At 53.9% G+C, this 16,803-nt stretch overlaps 1 pseudogene across 1 annotated transcript; it reads left to right on the top strand.

Annotated features, from left to right (window-relative positions):
• Positions 1-5,465: 5,465 nt before the first annotated feature.
• On the top strand, positions 5,466-6,470 carry LOC310923431 (olfactory receptor 14J1-like; annotated as a pseudogene). The gene has a single exon. The product of its transcript is annotated as an olfactory receptor 14J1-like (transcript).
• The last annotated feature ends 10,333 nt before the right edge of the window (positions 6,471-16,803 follow it).

Here is a 16,803-nt window from a genome sequence, read left to right as displayed (position 1 = left end):
AAAGTCATCTCTGCCTCTGTGCCACGGCAGAAACTGCCACTGCAGAGTGCAGCTTGAACAATGGGATCTGGGAGAGCAGTTCCAGAGGTGAAAGAAGCAGCTGAGAGACTGGTGTTTCCTTTTTCTCCAGGCTCAGCTCCTGATAGCCACCAAAGGGACCCCAGAGCTGCAGCAGCCCAAGCTCCTCTCCCCTTTGCTGCGGGACTTCCTGAGCTGCTGCCTGCAGACAGACGAGGCGCGGCGCTGGTCTGCCCAGGAGCTGCTGCAGGTAAAATGCCAAGGGGCTGCAGGGAAACAGTGTCCCAGGGATGGGCTCCTCCTCCACTCAAGTGCAAGGCATCAGATGAGCCCCCTCCTCCTCACCTCCACTCTTGGTGCTGTTCAAATGCAAACAGCCAGGAGTCCTAGACTGGGCTGGGCTGGCAGGGACCTGGAAAGCTCATCTGGTCCAAGGGCCCTGCAGTGAGCAGGGGCATCTTGAAAGAGATCAGGATGCTCAGACCTGAAATCTTTCCAGGGCTGGGGCACTTAGCAGCTCTTGCAGCAAGCTGTGCTATTCTTGCCCCGCTGTAGGTCCTTAGACCTACTCTGACTCAATTCTCTTTTCATTTAAAAAATATTCCCCTGACTTTGAGGCTCTAAGGTTGGAAAGTACTGGCTTATTATTGTTTTTTTTTTCCTTTGTGCAGCATCCATTTGTAACTCTGGCTAAGCCGACATCCAGCCTGGTGCATCTAATCATGACCGTGAAGGAGTGGAAGGCACAGAGAAGGATGAGACACCGACATTAGAACTGTTTGCTCCATCACCAGTCCAGAGAGGATTAGTGTAGGACAGTAGTTAGTAATTTTAGTTAGGATTCAAGTGTTGGATTGTTGCATAGGATAGTAACATAGGATATTAGCATTGATTGTAAACAAATAAATTTTGTGAAATCTCAACTCCTTGCAAAGATTCCCCTCCTTCTGAGCCTCTGAGAAAGCTCAACATTTCCTCCTGAACTTAGAGGTGGAAAATGACATTGAGGGCTTCTTTGGTGCAGTTGGAAAGTGGTGAAGACTCTTCTTCAGTCATCCTCTCCAGACCACAGGGCCTTTGGAATGTGGCCCACTGGCTGGGTTTTACCCAGCTGTGGCACTTGTGTTTGAGGCAGAAAGGGCAGTGGCATTTGCAGGCAGAACCAAAGGACGAGTGGGGCAGCCCAAACACCCGGTGCATCTGCAGGCCTTGAGCTCTGACTGGAGAGCATTTGAGTTCCTGCCACTTGGATTTGTATCCCTAAGTGCAGTCTCTGTGTGTGGAGGAGAGTTTTGCCCCAGTGAGAAAGCAGCAAGGTCAGGGAGGCTGCTGGGAAAGGCGCAGAGCTGGTGCAGAGCTGTCAGCGGGCGCCAGGTGAGAGCAGGCCCCACCTTGGCCAGGCTGGAGCCCCAGCAGAGCCCTGGCAGAGCCCGGAGCAGCCTGAGCCTGGGCAGGGGCAGGCTGGAAGGAGGCCCTTGGAGCTGCAAGAGGCAGCAGCCCGGCCCTGGGGGCCTCTTGGTGGCCGTGGGCGAATGCTGCGCTCTCAGAGCCCAGCTGGCAGCCGGCTGCTCCCGAGGGGAAGCGCAGCCGTGCTGGGCACAGCACAGACTGGTGGCACTGGCCGCCCGCAGTCTGCACAGGAGGAGAGAAAGGCACAGCACAGCCCAGGGCTGCAGGCCTGCCTGAGGATTCCTACTCTTGTGCCGCCTGCCCTGGCACTCCTGGCAAAGGTGAGCAGTGTGTGCAGCACTCTGGGCACAGGGAGGGAGCCGGGCTGCTCCGCAGGCTCCAGCACAGGGCAGCGTCCTTCAGGCACGGCGCTTCTGCCTCCCGGGGGAACCGAGGCCAGCGGGAGGCAGGGACAGCTTGGCAGGTCACATCTGCAGCACAAAAGGGCCTCACACAGCTCTGCCAGGAAGCGCCTGCACTCCTGGAGCTCTGCACTCCAGGGCCAGAGCAAAGGGGTGAAATGCAGAGTGCTCTGCAGAAATATTCAGGGGCACCAGCCCAGCCTGCTTTGTGCTCTCTGGCACACAGCAAGCGCTGTGCAACACAGCCCTGAGCTGCTGGGAGAGAGGTGTTAGAAAGGAGCCAACTCTTGGATGAAATTAAATGGGGACAAAGTCATCAAAGCAAAAGAGAACTGTTTCTTAGTAAGGATTCACCTGAGCTGGGTGTGTATCTCGCTCTCCCAAGAGCCAAATATACACACAACACACACTCACACAGAATGCTGCTTTTTATTGCCTTGCCCCGCCCAGGGTGAACTGTGTCCCTTTCCCTTTGGCTGGGTACTAGGGAACTTATATTCTCTCCCCACTGCCTCCTTTTTTGTCCCCTTCCCTCTTATCCTACTTCACTTTTGGTCTGGTCTTCAACCTGGCCCCTCTCCCAGCTCACAGCAACACCCAACAAATTAACCAGAACAAACACAAACCCTAAGTAACAACACCCAGGACCAACTACTTTGTTTCTTTTTTTTTTAATACCCTCTCAGGTGCAGCAAAATATTACCTCCTATCTCACTGAGGGAATCAGGGATGAGCCTGTGCCTTGTGCTTGAGCAGTGAACTGATTTGGAAGGGAGCAGAAGAGTTTCAGGAGGCAATTGGTCTTTTCTTTTTGAATTGCTGAAGAAAAGACACAAGGTGGCTTCAGAAAGCAAAAACACTTTCATGGTAAATTGAGGAAATTCTTGTGAGCAATTCCCAGAGAAGGAAGGTGTTGAGAAAATGTTGAACTGTAACAAATCATGAATTCCCTTTGCATTAACAGACAGTGTTGAGCCCTCTATTCCCCCAGCACAGTGACTGATGTGTGCAAGTGGCTACCTTAGCCTTGAGAATAGAGTAGTCCTCCTAAGAAGGAAGCTGGAATGCATTCAAGGGAAGTAAAGTGGTTGTAGGAGGCTCTTGAGCATCAGAGGAGAATTGGAGGAATGGGATGTTCCCCAAATGACCACCAGAGACCCTGAAGAGAGCCCTACTCTCCTGTCAGTAACTTCGGAGTAGTGATTTAAATATGTCAACTAATTTGAGGGAATGTTTAGCCTGTGAGTTTCAGCAAAGTAATGAGCAGGTCTTCTTTCCATGGTCACAAATTAGTAGGTGAGATTTCTGAGTGAGCACCTGTGTTAGAAAAGTGATTCCCCATGCACCCAGCACTGAAATAAAGTCATGCCTCCTTTCTCCCCCTGGCCTTGGCCTCACCTGGGACACAGAAGCGTCTGGAAATCAGCACCACCTGGCACCTTCCCAGCTTGGAGCAGCTCCTGCTGCTGGGCACATCCTGCCACTTCTACTGCTTCCAAACAGGAACCAAGGCACAGGTGGAGACGGACATACAGAGAAGCCCTGGGCTTGTGCAATCAATGGGCAAATGCACAGGAGAATGTGTTAGGAATTATTTCAGCTCTTATGCCAATACTGCCTTCTCTCCTTTTCTTTCTTCACATTTCCTGCTCTTTTCCCTCTCACATTTCCACCCCTTCCCCCTCTCGAGTTTCACAGTTTTCCTCTCATGTTTGCCTGCAAAGTTTTACTCATTTTCCCCACCCTTTTCAGCTCCTTTTCCTCACACTTTACCTCTCACATTTCCCCACCTCCCCACTGTTTCCTGCTTTTTTCTTCCCTCACGTTTCTAACAATTTTCCCCTCACTTATCCTGCCCTTTTCTTCCCTCATGTTTCTCTCCTTCCATCAGTCATTTTTCTTCAGGTTTTCCCTACATATTTCTCACTTTTGCCCTCATGTTTCTCACACCTTCCCTCTCACCTTCCTCACACTTTTCTGCTCACATTTATCATTCTTTCACCCTCATGTTCATTATAATTTTCTCTCACATTTTGTGCCCTTTTTTCACTCCTATTTTCTGCCACTTTTCCCATCAAACTTCCCACCCTTTTTTCCCTTCATGTTTTCTGCCTTTCTCTGCCCTCTGGTTTCTCACTCTTTTCCCCTCAGGATTCTCACAATGTTCCCCTCACATTTCCTGCCTGTTTCTCTCTCTTTGCCAGTAAAGTTTCTCACTCTCTTCCCCTCACATTTCCCTCCATTTTTCCCCTTTGTTTCTCACCCTCTCCCACTCACATTTCTTAGAATTTTCCCATTGTATTTCCTGCCTTTTCCTTCTCTCACCTTCCTCTCCTATTTTCACTCACATTTCTCACCATTTCCCCCTCAGTTCTCTCACCCTTTCCCACACAGGTTTCCTACCCTTTTCTTCCCTCACACTCCTCTCCTTTTTCCACTCCCATTTCTCACACTTGTCACCTCACAATTTCTGCCTTTTCCCCCCTCCCATTTCTTAACCCACTGGTTCCTGTCAGTGACTGCTCCTCTTCAGTAGTGGATGGGCTTCTCTTGTTTTTCCCTGCAATCCCCTACTCCAAAGAACGGGTGCCAGAGCAGCGCTCCAAGGAGCCCCTGCCTGTGCGTCTGCTGAACAGAATGGCCGTGCTCAGCTTGAAGAGTCTCATGGAGAACAACCTAAAGTGCACTGGGCTTCCTGCTGCAGTTTTGGTTTGTATTTCAATTCTCTGTAGTCTTCATGGTGTTCTAAAGAAATAGGTCCCCTGAGGGATACACATTGCGGGTGAGCAGCCACTGCACTATCCGCCTCAAGCAGATCCATCTCCGTTTTCATCCCCTCACAGTCACTGTGACTCCTGCCTGGACCAAACCACTTGTGATGCTTCTTGATGCTAAACAGAGTCCATCTGCACAGGAAATGCTTTTGGCCCTCTTGGAAAAAAATATAGAAGGTTTTTTTTTTTTTTTAATATTCAGTCTCGAGAGACTTTTCCTATTTTCACCTATTTGAATTGCCTTGACATCAAAATACTGCCAGCTGACATTCCAAACTGGCTGGTCTATGTTTGTGTGCACAGAGCAAATGTGCCACACCGTGCCCATTTCCCGGGTGTCTGTTAATGTCCTGTTCAACAAAGGGCTGAAGGGAAGGACTCTCCCTGCCCCGCGTGGCTCCGGGGCTGGAGCTGGGCTGGCAGGGGCCACAGACCGTGCTGGGAGGCCCCGCCTCAGCCCCATCCGCCATCTTGTGTGTGTCTGCCTCAGCCCCATCCGCCATCTTGTGCATCAACCCAGTCCAGCTCTGAAGTGAATGTGTTGCTGTTTTGTCAGCAGTCAGGGCCAGCACCAAAAACACCAACACCAGCAGGACAGTCTACAGGAAATGGCACAGGTTTGGCTCAAAGCAGGCTCTCTTGAATTGTCACTGTCCTTTACCCATGAACAGGTCTCCAGGGCCAGCCATAGCAAATGTCCAACAGCAGCTCCATCAGCCACTTCCTCCTGCTGCCATTGGCAGACACGAGGCAGCTGCAGCTCCTGCACTTCTGCCTCTTCCTGGCCATCTCCCTGGCTGCCCTCCTGGCCAAAGGCCTCGTCTTTAGTGCCGCAGCCTGAGGCCACCACCTGCACAGCCCCATGTTCTTCTTCCTGCTCCACCTGGCCCTCAGTGACCTGGGCTCCATCTGCACCACTGTCCCCAAAGCCATGCACAATTCCCTCTGGGACACCAGCACCATCTCCTACACAGGATGCGCTGCTCAGCTCTTTTTCTTTATGTTCTTCATCTCAGCAGAGTATTTCCTGCTGACCATCATGTGCTACGACCGCTACGTGTCCATCTGCAAACCCCTTGCACTACGGGACCCTCCTGGGCAGCAGAGCTTGTGCCCACATGGCAGCAGCTGCCTGGGCCAGTGCCTTTCTCAATGCTCTCCTGCACACAGACAATACATTTTCCCTGCCCCTGTTCTGTGGGATTCTTCTGTGAAATTCCACACATCCTCAAGCTCTCCTGCTCCAAATCCTATCTCAGGGAACTGGGGTCATTGATCTTAGTTCCTGTTTATCATTTGAGTGTTTTGCGTTCATTGTTTTCTCCTATGTGCAGATCTTCAGGGCTGTGCTGAGGATCCCCTCTGAGCAGGGACGGCACAAAGCCTTTTCCACCTGCCTCCCTCACCTGACCGTGGTCTCCCTTTTCGTCACCACTGCACTGTTGGCTCACCTGAAGCCTTCCTCCATTTCCTCCCCATCCCTGGATCTGGCCCTGTCAGTTCTTTACTCGGTGGTGCCTCTAGCCCTGAACCCCCTCATCTACAGCCTGAGGTACCAGGGGATCAAGGATGCCCTGAGGAAAATTATGCCTGGATCTTTACAGAAGCAATAAACTCCCTCTTTCCTGCTCCAGAACCTTTAGAATGTAACTCGTTGCAATCTCAGACTTTTTTACCTATTTGTCATTTTTTTCATTGGAACCTTTCCTTTTTTTTTTCCTAGAGTTACTACTTTGTGATGTCACATCCCACTCTCTGATGTCACATACTCACCTTCTATGAAGTCACAGCGAGCTCTCTGATGTCACAACCCATTCAGTGATGTCACACAGCTCACTCAGTGATGTCACACAGCCACCCTGAAATGTCACAGCACACTCTATGATCTCACAGCCCTCTCTACGATGTCATAAAGCCACAGCATGATGTCACATCTTGCTCTGCAATGTCACACACCCCCCTCTGTGATGCTGTAGCCGCTCAATGGCCTCACACAACAAACTCTGTGATGTCATAGCCCAATCTGTGACCTCACACAACCCACTCTGTGCTGTCACACAGCCCCTTTGTGACATCCCAGCTGCTCTGGGGCTCTGTGACACAGCCACAGAGGTGCTGCTGTGACACAGCCCCCTCTGGGACAGCACACAGCCCCTGTCAGTGCTGAGCCCCTGTCAGCTCTGCCTGTGCCCTGCTCGTGTCCCTGAGATGCCCTGGCAGTGCCCCAGCCCTGCTGGACTGTGCACAGGAGCTGCTCCTGGGCAGAGCTGTCTCTCTGCAGCGCTGCCCTTGCCAGGAGCTGCCTCTGTGCCAGGAGCCCGGCCCAGCTCAGCAGCACAGACACAGCACAAGGACTTCAGTGACCCTCTTGGGGCTTGTGCTGAGGCCCTGAACATCAATCTCTGCCAGGGAGATGATGAAACCTCTCAAGAACTCCAAGTCAGAATCCAACTCTGAAGTTTCTGGAAGTTTTAATGGGTCCCACTGAGGGGCACAAAAGAGAAAGTGTCCCCAGGCCGCAGGCAGAGCAGAGAACTGCAGGCAGTGATGACAGGGGGGGACAAAGAGAAGCCAAGTCCTGGTGCCCTGGGGCACAGCAGCCTCTGTGCCACCAAGGGCTGTGAGCAGACACCTTGTCCTGAGGCCCTGGGGCCTCTTGGCACAGCCCCAGCAAGGCTGGGCACTCTCAGCCCCTTGTCCTGCCCTCAGCATCCCCCTCCCATCCCAGTGGCCTCAAGGATCTGCTGGAAGGAGTCCCTGGGGAGCCTTGGTCAGGAATGGCCCTGGGGGGCTCCTTAATGCTCCCAGGGACTGCAGGTTCTTCAAAGGACTTTGGGTTTTGCTTTTGCCTTGGAATCTCTGAGAGGTTTGTGCAATCCTGGCCTCCAATTATCTGCTTTAATGAGTCCCTTGAGAGGCTTTGTCAATAACAACACTCAGTGGGGCTCATTAATGCTTTGAGATACTTCAGGTATTATAAGGTACTTGGCGTTTCCGTTTAACTGGCTCTGTGAGAGGTTTGTGTATCCTGGCCCCATTTATCTAATTTAACAAGTCCTTTGGGATTTTTAGTAACAACACTCAGTGGGGCTCATTAGCACTTCAGGGTACAAAAAGTTTATTAAGGAACTACTTTTTGACATTGAGTCTGAGGCCTGTGTGCAATAATTGGCCTCCAATTATCTGCTTTAATGAGTCCCTTGAGATTCTTAGCCAGTAAAAACACTCACTGGGGCTCACTAATGTTTCAAAGTACTCAGGGTAATTTAGGTACTTCCTTTTGCCACTGAGTCTTTGACAGGTTTGCGCAATCATAGCCCCAATTATCTGCTTTAATGAGTCATTTGGGAGCTTTGTATGGACATTCAGTGGGGCTATTTAATGCTTTGAGATACTCAAGATGTTTAAAGATACTTTGGATTTTCCTTCCCACACTGAGTCTCTGAGAGGCTTTTGTGCAATTCTGGCCTCCAATTCTCTCCTTTAAGGAGTCCATAAGGAGCCTGTGTTGAGGATGGACCTCAGTGGGACCCATTAATCCTTCCAGACACTTTGGGCTTTTCCTCTGACTTTGCCTCCTGGAAAGGTTTGTGCAATCTCCTCTCAGGCCTGAGGTTCCAGGGCTCAGCACCAAATGCACCACGGGTCAGATCAGGATAAGGCAAGTCCTGACAAGGCTGTGCTTTGATTTCCCCCAGGTCTGGTGCAGTTAATTGATGCTTACCTTCCTGTGGGATGAAACTTGGAATTGCCACCATAATTGTTGTATTGTCAGTTTATTACTGTTTGGGATTTGCTTGCATTTTCATCACAAGTGACTTGTGGGAAGAGCAAATATTCATTAAAGCATTTTATGTAGGGTTAAGTATGATTCTCCCATTCATGACTCGGCAGGAGTTTCCCCAATGCAGAAATGAAGCTTTTGCCTGAAGCTCCCACTGTGCCCAGGACAGGAAGCCCTGGGAGTGTCTGGGACATCCCGGCTCTTTGGCAGCCTGGGCACTCCTGGGGTGTCACCGTGGAGCCCCCGTGAGTGCCTGTGGCAGATGGGTGCCTTTGCAGCCCAAGGTGCCCTGGGATGTGCCCATGGCATGGCTGGGACTGCCTCTGCCCACAGGGCTCTTGAGCATCCCAGCTCAGGCCTGGGGCCAGAGTCCCTTGCCATGGCAACCATTTGCAGTGCCATTGCCAGGGCCAGGGGATGCCAGAAGGGATCCCAGAATGGGCTGAGTTGGGAGGGAGCCATCAGGATCCTGGAGTGCAACTGCTGGCCCTGCACAGGACAGCCCAACAATCCCAGCCTGGGCCTGGCAGCGCTGTCCAAAGGCTGCTGGAGCTCAGAGAGCCCTGGAGCTGTGAGCCTTCCCTGGGAGCCTGTTCAGTGGCCCAGCAGCCTCTGGGGGAAAAACCTTTTCCTGAGATCCAAGCCAAAGCTGCCCCGAGTCAGCTCCAGCCCTTCCCTGCAGTCCTGTCCCTGGGCCCCAGAGGGAAGAGGTTCCCACAGCCCCCAGCCAGGGACCCGCTCCCAAGGCTGTTGCCAGGGCAGCCAGGGCTGGCACCAGCTGTGATGCTCAGTTTCCCCGGGCCAGGCTTTAGGAATGGGATTCCCCAATTTCCTGCTCCCGCTAAAACCGTGCCGCCCCTCACTGCCCTCCAGCCTCCCACTGAAAGTACAAAAGGCAAAGACCCCCGGCTGGGATAAGAGGAATTTACTGGCAACAACAACAAGATAAGGAACAAACAGGAATAGAAACAACGATAACAGAAAGGATAGACAAACTATATACAGGGAAAACTATAACAACACTGAGTCACTCTTCCCAGCCATGTATTTTCTCCTGCCTGGAAAAAACACTATTCTCCTAGGGAGAGAGAGGGTTCTTTTCCTGCCCTGGGCAATGACAAGAGGTGAGATCAAAAAAAATGACAGGGCCATGACCAGACCCTGACGTTCTTCAATCCCATCTCACATCATTGCCAGGGGCAGGGAAAGGGACAGGTGTCCTCCCCGCAGGGATCATGGTAAATGTGAGTCACCAGAGCTCTTCCTAATGTGAGTCCTCTGATAGAGGATGGAGTTGGAGACTCACATGAAGCTCTTCCCACAGTCAGGGCACTCACAGGGCTTCCCTTACGGGTGACTCCGTTGGTGTTGGGTCAAGGTAGAGCTCTGGGTGAAGCTCTTCCCACACTGGGGACACTCGTGGGGCCTCTCCCCAGTGTGGATGCGCCGGTGGGTGATGAGGTGGGAGTTTTGCTTGAAGCCCTTCCTGCAGTCGGGGCAGCGGAAGGGCCTCTCCTCTCTGTGAATCCGCTGGTGCCGGAGGAGATGGGAGCTGGTCTTAAATCTATTCCCACACTCAGAACACTCATAGGGCTTCTCCCCAGTGTGGCTCATTTGGTGGATTATCAGCTGGCCCCTCTGGTTGAAGCCCTTCCCACATTCCCCACACTTGTATGGCCTTTCCTCAGCGTGGGTGTTCTGGTGGCGGATCAGATTGGGGCGTTGGCTGAAGCTCTTCCCACACTGCTCACACTGGTAGGGCCGTTCCCTGGTGTGGATCCTCTGGTGGATGATCAGGTCGGATCTCTGGGTGAAGCTCATCCCACATTCCCCACACTCGTGGGGCCTCTCCCCAGTGTGGATGCGCCGGTGCCTGATGAGGTGGGAGTTTTGCTTGAAGCCCTTCCTGCAGTCGGGGCAGCGGAAGGGCCTCTCCACTGTGTGAATCTGCTCGTGCCTGAGGAGATTGGAGCTGGTGTGAAACCTCTTCCCACACTGGGGACACTCATAGGGCCTCTCCCCAGTGTGGATCCTCTGGTGTCTGATCAGGTGGTGTCTCCAGCTGAAGCTCTTCCCACACTCCAAGCACTTGTGGGGCTTCTCCCCATCATGAAGCTGCTCATGGACCAGCTCAGAGCCCCGGCTGGATCTCCAGCCACCTTCCTGACTCAGGGTGAGTCTTTCCTCCTCAGAGCAATCTGGGATGGGTTTGGAGCCCCTCCTCCTGAGGGATCTCTGGGGCTTTTCCTCCCCATTGGATTCTTGCGCTGTGGAGCTGCTCACAATGGCCTCTTCCATGAGGTTCTGCTGTGGGGATTTGTCCTCCCTGGTCTCCATCCCCAGCTCCTTGTCTGGGGGAAGAAAGACAAAGACAGAATGGGATTTGCCTCTGTGCCAGAGGGAAGGGGAAGGAATTTATCCCAGTCCATTCCCAGCAGGACAGTGTTGCCATTGGGGTTGTCCTGCAGCCGGGGGCCGTGCTGGGCTGGGAGATGGAGCAGGAGAAAGGGGGAAAGGGGCACTGACTTCCTCCTCACCTGCCTGGCTATCCTGGAGCATCTTTCTCTTCCTTGCACCCTTCTCTTCCATCGAGCTAAGGTTTGCGAATCCTGCTTAGGAGAAAAACAAGGGATGAGCACATTAAGTTAGAAGGTCCCTCTGCCCAAGTTCATCTCTAGAAGTCACCGTGACCCAGTCCCGGAGCCAACCGGCCCTTCCACGGCACCACCCTGGGAGAGGGACACACCTTGTCCCAAGGTGACCCAAGGAGTGGCTAGAGCTGATGCTCTGTGGCACTCAGTCTGCTGTCAGGTACACGATGGAGACAAGGATGAGAGGGAGACCTTCACTATGGGTTGCAAAAGGATTTATTCCAGTGGAGGTATGAGGTATTGAAGACAGGGGTCCGGCTGCTTGTGACCTCTTAAACTGGGGAGGGTTCAGGGGAGGGTACAAATCTTTAGCAAATGGGAGGAAAGTAGGGGAGGAGTGAAAGGTGGGGTTTGCATTTGCTGAACCAAGAGGGCAAACAAGGGGAGGAGAGTGGGCCACATGCTCCAATGGGGCCTCGAGGATCGGGGGATTGACAGAGAACAATCTGGAAGAGGGGCAGGGTGAGGGAAGGATTGACAGCCGAGTAACATGACAGGGAATATTCAGGGAAATTGGGAAGGATTGGGACAGGATTGAAAACTTGGGTAGGTGGGTACAAACTTGGAGCAAACCAACAACTCAGGGGAGTAATAGAACAAACCATTAGAACAAAACACACCACAACATCACCGGGCATCTGGTGCACAGATAAACCTCCAAAACACCAAGATTCATTCTCCAAAATACAGAAATTACCAAGATTCAGTAGAAAACAGCCAACCGTGAGTTTCCCCTCTCTGCTCTCTCTATTTTGGGGTCCTGGAAGCTCCCCCTGTTTGGGTTGCTGCAGATCAAGTTTGAATTGGTGTTCCCCCTCTCTGGGCTGCTGTGGCTCCTGGGAATCCAGGAGGTTCCCCTTCTCTGGGCTCCCCAGTTTGGCATCACAGGCGTCCCAGGGCTCAGCACTGCCCGGGGTCCCTGTTTTGGGGTCCTGGGGTATCCACGGGTCCCCCTTGTCCATGGCTCCCAACACGTCCAGGCTCCTGGAACACCCCCAGCTCTCCCACTGCCTGTTTCTGCTCCCTCATTCCAGGTTCCCCTCCCAGCCCTGCCGGTACCGGGCCATCCCCAGGCGCCTCTGGGCTGACAATGCAGCCCCCGAGCCGGGCAGAGCCAGCCCCAGCCCCAGCCCGGGGGGACCCTGCACCCTCCGCTCCCCGGGTCGCCCGGGCCTCGGCCCCGAGCACAGAGCTCTGCCCGGGGGGCTCCTGGCCCAAGGCGGCGGCTCCGGGCCCGGGCGGCCGCTCCCGGCTCCCACAGCCCGCCCGGGGCCGCCCCGCCCGTGCCGGGGCTGCGCCAGCGCTCCCCGCACCCGCGGGGCTTCCGACCGCTGGGGGAGCCCACAGAACACACTGCCCCGGGCCCAGAAACACTGAGACCCCAACCGGCCATCACCCCACCGCAAACAATGATCCAACACCGCGAACCGACCGCTCCCACCCTGTCCTCGGGCGCCCTCCCAGGGACCCCAACCCCGCGGGAACGGCCCCGGGCCGGGACAAAAAGCCGCTCCCCCGGAGGCCCCGGGAACACCCCCGGAGGCCCCGGGAACACCCCCCGCGGCCCGGCCCCGGCACAGGCTCCCGGCAGCTGCCCCGCTGCCGCAGGCGGGGCTTTGGAGCGGGGAGGCTCTGCGGGAACCCCCCGGGCTGGGCCCCCTCCAGCCCCTGCCCGCCCCGGGCTCACCTTCAGCCTGGCCTCTCTGGCCGTGCCCGGCTCCTGCACAGTCCCCGCTCTCGGTGCCCCCTGGGCTCTCTTCTGGGGCTCGGAGAGCAGCCGGCAATGGCACCTCGCCCTGAAATGGAGCCGATTTGGTGCTCCCTGGCCGGGCCAGAACCGAAACTTTGTTGCTTTTGCCTCCCTGCACAGACCCCTGGGGCGTTTTCTGCACAGAGTTCCAGCCCCCAGCGTTTGCTGAAGGCTCTCTCTGCAAATGTCACAGTGCCAGGACCCTGTCCCTGCTGTCACCTGCTGTGGCTGGGCATGAGCAGAGCTCCTGCACTTGCATTTCCAGCTGCTCTGCAGCCAGAGCTGAGGGATGTGGAGCTGCCTGAATGCAAAAACTGCAATATGAGCCTCTCTTGAGGGGGAATTCTCCCCCTCCTGTGCCAGCCCATGGTAGTGCTGTAAAATGCACCCAGAATTCAGATTTTACCACCAAATTTCCTTGTATTCAGGAATTGTTCCCGTAGGAGTATTGCCAGGACAAGTCTGGCTGGCAATGGTTTCACAAGGGTCACCTCCCATCTGTCCCCAAAACCCTGGGGAAGACTCTGTGCTTTCCTTCCTATGGGAAAGAACTGTCCTCCTTGTCCAGGTGCCCATGGCCACAACTGGGATCCCACCTCCAACATTGCCTCTTGTGAGAGATCAGAGGAGATTGTTGGCTGGAAACATTTGGTGTGTGGGGCAGGAAGGGGCAGGTCCAGCCTTGCCTGCCCTGGAACCCCAATCCCCCCAGAGCCTCTATCCCAGCCCAGCAGTGTCTGCCAGTCCCTGGCACACCCAAGCAATGCTCCACTGCCACCTCTGCAGCCCCCAGCCCAGCTCCTGAGTGACCAGATGGCCCCAAGTCCCACCTGGGGGAAGGGCCCAGGGAGAGCAAGGGGTATTTAAGGCTGACCACAAGGCCAGCACACATCTACAGCTTGACCCCACATCCTCTTGGAATTTCTATCTGAGCATCACTGGAATCCAGGAGTTGGTAGCTCTGTGTGTGCTTCTCTGTATCTTCATCTGCCTTCATCTTCTAATTCCCTGCTCTTGCTAATTTTGAGTAACTTGAAATTGAACAGGCTTAGAGTTTGTGAAGTAGAATGGGCCAAGTAAATGCTTTGAGAAGTGGTTTTTGTTGATTGAAAGTCATATTAAACCTTTTGCCAAAGTTTCTCTGATTTTCTAAAGTTGCCAGTAAAGGTCATTTGGTTTTATTAAGCTCCTGAGAATCTCTTGTTGGTATTTCTCCAGTGTTTCTAACTCAGAGCACACAAACAGTTGTAATTCCTATTAAATGTCTAATCCAGAGAGTTTTCTGGGAGATGGGGGTCAGGGCTTGTCTGTCCTGCTTGGCACAGCCCAGGCAGGGCTGTCACAGCCACATTGCACACTCCATTTCCCACCTGGACCTGCTGGTGCCTCTGAGTTCTGCCTGCCCAGCCCCAGCGACGCTCTCCTTGTGTGCCCATTCCCCCACGGTCTGTGGGCAGGGATGGCCTCAGTGGGGGCTGTGACATCCTCAGACACTTGGGGGCTGCTGGAGGATTTGACTTCTCCAGAGGCTTGTTCAGCCTTCAGCTCTTCAGTTCAGGAATTCAGTGCCCCAGGGCTCATCAACATTCAGAACACCTTAACAGGCCAAGCCTCTGGAAATAATTTAAGTTTTCAAATCTATTCTAGTTTTTTCAATAGATGTATTCAGAGTAAATATATTGTATTTTAGAAAGACAGAAAATATTTTTAAAGTCTTGTTTAAGTTTTTTTCCTTGTTAATACATTGGTATATGCAATCTCCAATCGACACAGAATCCAAGTACCTTCTAATGTTCAGTTTGAATAGATATGAAAATCAAGACCCTTTATGTCTGACAGTCAATCAGACTCTGTCCCTACCCCCACCCCACCATTTCCCCCATCCCAGCCCTGGGACTCAGAGCAGCCTTGTGCAAATCTGAGCTCCCTCCAGCCCAGGCTGGGCCTGCCAGCTTTCAGCTCCTTGGCTCCAAATCCCAGCTGCTTTCCTTGGAGAAGAAGAAACAGAGGGATGTTCATTTATTGTCAGCCAACAAACCCAAGGGAAGGCACAGCTCCATCAAATGCAAAAGTCATTCCTCTGCTGGATATTAAATCCACTTTCCACAGCAGACAGTCTCAGACTAATGGAAAACACTTTCTGTGCCCAGCACAGGTCCCAAGGTCCCCCCAAACCCTCCCTGCCCAATTCTGCCCAGATTTGCTCTTTGCACACACCAGTCACACGCTGAAGTCACAAACTCCCTCTGTGTCCAGAGGGAGGAAAAGAGAGAAAGTGGATGAAGAGCTCTCCTGTGCAGGGCCAAGGTCCAAGAGTCACCAGAATGGGAACCACAACTCATCAGATTTGTGTCCTTTGGGGCCCAGGGACTGCTGGGACTCAGAGGCACAGAAAGGTTTCTTGCCAGCAAACAGAAGTGAACATGATACAGTTTAATAACCATCAGAGCTCTTCCCTCAGCTCTCTGTGATGTCCCAGCAGCATCTGACATGTCCACCATCCCCAGGGGATTTCCATACAGGAACAGTTTTAGACAAAGATATGAGAAGACGTAATTCTGTAATAGATATAGATACAATTAAGATGTTGACTAATGTGATATTTATTTGAACTAAAGAAAAATTGGGGAACTCTCTATAGCTCAAAGCATGAGACCAGGCAATTGAGAGGCACTTGAAGGACCACAGAGCATCTGGAAGTGGAAATCTGGGAGCGGCTGCAAGGACATAGATCCAGCTGGTCTAGTGAAGAGATGTCCTTAGACATGGCCATTTAAACAGGAGAGCTGGAAACACCTAAAGGAAGGGGCGGGGGGGGGGGGGGGGGGGGGAAATAATAAACAGAATCTTGGTGAAACAAATAGAAGGCAAGATGAGTATTTCTTCTCCTGCCATCTGTATATTTCCAGGGAATTCTTGTTCCATGTGGGAAAACTTTGGTGCTTCTTAAAAGTACTCAAATGACCCAGCTAATTAAAATGTGCTTGTATATTATGAAATGAACAGGGATTAAAACCTGTGCCCCTTTCCAGGCAGAGATCAGGTGAGTGCCCATGAACAGGCAGTGCCACTTGTGCCCTGAGGTGCCCAGCTGGGGTTGGCATCTCTCAGAGAGGAGCTGAGGGAGAGCAGAGCACCTTGCAAGCTGCAGGTCCCTGACAGCCCCAGAGGGCTCCTGTCCCATCAACATCTGCTCTGCTCCAGGCTGAAACAGGGAGCAGCACCGTGCCAGGATGATCAGAGAAGTGAGGTGTGTGCTGGAATTGAATCCCCTCCCCATCCCGCAGCAGCCCTGCCTTTCCCTCCTCCAGCCTTGGTCTCCAGCACAGCCATGGAGGCTCTTTGGGCTCTGGAGTTTTCCTGCAGCCCCCAAGGGCAGCTGAGCCGTGCCTTTGGCACAGTCAGCCTGGGCAGCGCAGGCAGTGCCCAGTAATTCCTTGTGTGTGCCTGGCCTTGCTGTCAGCCCCCAGCAGCGGCTGCGTGGCCCCTTTGTGCCGCACTGGCCCAGCCATGGTGCCACAGCCCCTGTGCAGGCCCAGGGCAGGACAGGAGCCCTGCGGGTGGGAACGGCCCCTGTGCCGTGGTGCCCACGGCAGCCTTGGGGCTCTGTGCCCCACGGCCTCCCTGCTGGGCAGCCTCTGCCAGCTCCTGCACAGCCCGTGGCCCCTGTGGGGCTGCACAGACAGCCCTGCCCCGGGCTCTGCCGGGCTCTGGGCCAGCAGAGAGGCCGGGCAGGGCTGGCCATGGCCGGGAACAGCCCTGAGCCCCGCAGGAGGATGGAGCTGGGCCACAGCCAAAGTGCCCCCAAACCTGGGCCCAGCAGCCAGGGCTGCCAGCGCCTGGGGACAGAGGCTGCCGTTGGGGACAAATGTCCTGGGCCCCCTCCCTGCTGTGCCTGTGCCACCAAGGGCACAGAGCAGCCTCCTCTCTGGGCCACTTGCCTGTTTTCAATGCCTTCCCCAGGCGCTGGCCCTGCCCCGCCAGGCCTGGGCTGAGTCCTGCCCCTGCACGCTCC

The sequence above is a fragment of the Zosterops lateralis genome (genome assembly GCF_965231275.1).
Source record: "Zosterops lateralis genome assembly, contig: HAP1_HAP1_SCAFFOLD_52, whole genome shotgun sequence".
Classification (NCBI taxonomy): domain Eukaryota; kingdom Metazoa; phylum Chordata; class Aves; order Passeriformes; family Zosteropidae; genus Zosterops; species Zosterops lateralis.
Note: the sequence above shows the minus strand (reverse complement) of the source record. Positions and strands in the feature narration are given on the sequence as shown.